Raw genomic sequence first — 3044 nt, forward strand, 5'->3', positions numbered from 1 at the left:
AATAAAGTACGATGAAATCTCTGACAACACGAAATCACCTTATCGTACGATACATTAATTATGCTATTAATTATTGTTAATTCCAAGTACCGATAAGGTGATTTCATGTTGTAGGAGATTTCATCATACTTTATAGATAAAAAGTCAGACTGCTATGGTTATACGTAATATAAACTGGCGATGGTGATAGAAAGGTAGTGCACTGCTTACACGGGTACTTTCTACCTATGGTTTTACCCGAATACCATCCATGTGCATTCGTAGCGTCTGATAAATAAATATATTAGCTACAAATGTATACAGAATATTATGCTATTAATTATTGTTGCGTATTGCGGCTTGTGTCTCCGATTGCCTCTGTCAACTAAAATCCAGCTCCTGGCCTTCGCGAGTGGCTTAGATTTGAAGTCCGGCAGACCACGTTTTCCACTAACAGGAGAAGGGGTGAAGGCGGGCTAGCGCTTTAAAACCAGTCGCTTCGGGTAGATGGGACTCGTAAACCTTGGATGTTAGCTCATCTAGGAGAAGGAAAACTCCGATTCCAAACTTCTACTGCCTTGTGGCTTACCCACTCATGGGAAAGGCTAAGGGAGTAAACCACGACAGAAAATCCGAAGACGGATTGACGACGGTCTGACATTGACTTCAACCTCATTCCGGCAATTCCTGCGACGCCGTTGGTGCCAGGCTGTATCGGCATTCGTCGTTCCCTTGGGTCCACCAGCTGCGTGGAGAGGGGGAATCTGCTGCATGGACAACAGCTGATTCTCCATATCACCCTGCCCAGGCTTCATAGCTCCACTGGAGAGGACACTCCAGCGTCGTCGTACGGCGTCGGCACAACACGAGAAGTAGCAGTTTACCGGTTCTAAGTCAAAGCTCGATTGGCGTAGAGCTTGGCGCCAGGGGTTACTTCTGACGGTGGGAGAGATCACCAGGTCTCATTGGACAGCTACCGCCGGCCTCGAGCTGGGCAGCCCACAGTCAGTAAGGTGTTGCCCGCCATAGCCTGCCTGCTTCACTGGGTGCGTGGAGCTTGGAGAACCATCTCGACAAGTGGGCCACAAAACTCCCCACCAGGAAAGACTAAAAAAAGAAATAAGAAGACTCCAACTCTTCGTTTTGCAACCTGGAACATCAGGACTACGTGCCCTGGATTGACCGCTGACCTACAGCAGATCGACGATGCACGAAAGACTGCCGTCATTGACAGAGAACTCTCCCGACTGAACATCGACATTGCCTGCCTCCAGGAGACCCGACAGGCTGACAGCGGCACCATCAGGGAAGCCAATTACACGTTCTTTTTGTCAGGGGAAGCACTCGGATGAACCTAGGCAGCATGGTGTAGGCTTTGCCGTAAAGAACACGCTAATCGCCTTCATTGAACCTCCTTCATCAGGTACTGAGAGAATCCTTGCCCTCCGACAGTCAACATCCTTAGGCCCGGTCAACATCTTCAGCGTGTACGCCCCATCGATGATGACAGAGGGAGGGGAGTCTGTGTCCTGCGTCATGACGTTCGTTTTCTTCAAACTGATGGTCAGTCCAAATTACTTACAAGCATGGGAGAGGCGGCATACTAGCTGCTGATGTCCACCTTCCGTATGTGATGTCAAGGATGCATCGTCGGTGAAGAGCAATTCACGGATGAGTACCTCAGTGACTTTAGTCTTAGCACGGAGACGGGCGATGTTGAACAGCTTGCCGTCAGCCCTGGTATGTATGTACACTCCCACGCTGCAGTCCTTGAATGCGTACTGGAGAAGCATGGAGAAGAAGATGGCAAAGAGCCTCGGCGCAAGGACACAGCCTTGTTTGACTCCGCTGATGACTGGGAGTGCTTCAGATGTTGCGCCATTGAAGCACACAGTGCTGTACATGTTCTCGTGGAACGACATGATGACAGCAATCAGACTTGGGAGGCAGTCAGTCTTCTGCAGGAGTCTGAAGAGTCCACTCCGACTAACCAGGTCAAACGCTTTCGTCAGGTCTATGAAGGCAATGTATAGGGGCATCTGCTGCTCGCGACACTTCTCCTGCAGCTGACGTAGTGAGAAGATCATGTCTACAGTTGACCTGCCGGCTCGAAATCCACACTGGGACTCTGGGTAGACGCGGGAGGCTAGAATCTGCAAGCTCGCCAAGGCAACACGGGCGAAAGCCTTTCCGACGATGCTGAGGAGGGAGATGCCCCGGCAGTTGTTGCAGTCGCTACGGTCTCCTTTGTTTTTGTACAAAGTGACGATGTTGGCGTCACGCATGTCCTGTGGGATGTATCCCTGTTCCCAGCAAAGGCAGAGGAGTATGTGTAGGGGCCGGAGCAGTGCTGGTTTTCAACTCTTGAGTACTTCAGGCGGAATGCCATCGCTTCCAGGAGCCTTCACACAGGCAAGGCAATTAATGGCTTTTCCGAGCTCTTCCAGGGTGGGCTGTGTATCTAGCTCCTCCGTGACAGGCAGGTCTGGAATGGCGTCCAGGGCAGTTCCGGTGACATTGTTTTGGGTTGCATATAGCTCGAGATAGTGCTCAACCCATCGCTGCAGTTGTTTCCCCTGGTCTGTGATGACTTCGCCCGTCTTGGACTTGAAGGGGGCGGTCTTGCAGCTGGGGTGGGGGGGCTGTCGCCTTTTTGATACCTTCGTACATTCCTCTTGCATCCCCGGTGTCAGCAGCTGTCTGTATACTGTTGCAAAGGTTAAACCAGTAGGTGCTGCGCAGCGACGGGCGGTCTTCTGGGCGTCGTTCCTTGCAATCCTAAGGGCTTGTAGTGTTCTAGGGCAAGGTGCAGCCTTGTATGCCAGGAGGGCTTTCCTCTTTGCCTCAGTCACGGGCTCCATCTCCTCCCAGTTTGCCTCAAACCAGTCGACATTCTTTCGCTCCCTCTTCTCATAACCTGTGATGGCTGAATTGTACACAGAGTCACGGATATGGGACCACTTGGAGTCAAGGGTATCATCACGTGTCACTTTGGTGAGGGCTTCCTTCAGTTTGCTGATGAACTGCTGTGTTTTCTCTGGGTTGCTTGCACAGCAGGTGTTGAT

This window comes from Sinohyriopsis cumingii, chromosome 3 (genome assembly GCF_028554795.1).
Source record: "Sinohyriopsis cumingii isolate HCF-2022 chromosome 3, ASM2855479v2, whole genome shotgun sequence".
NCBI classification, from domain to species: domain Eukaryota; kingdom Metazoa; phylum Mollusca; class Bivalvia; order Unionida; family Unionidae; genus Sinohyriopsis; species Sinohyriopsis cumingii.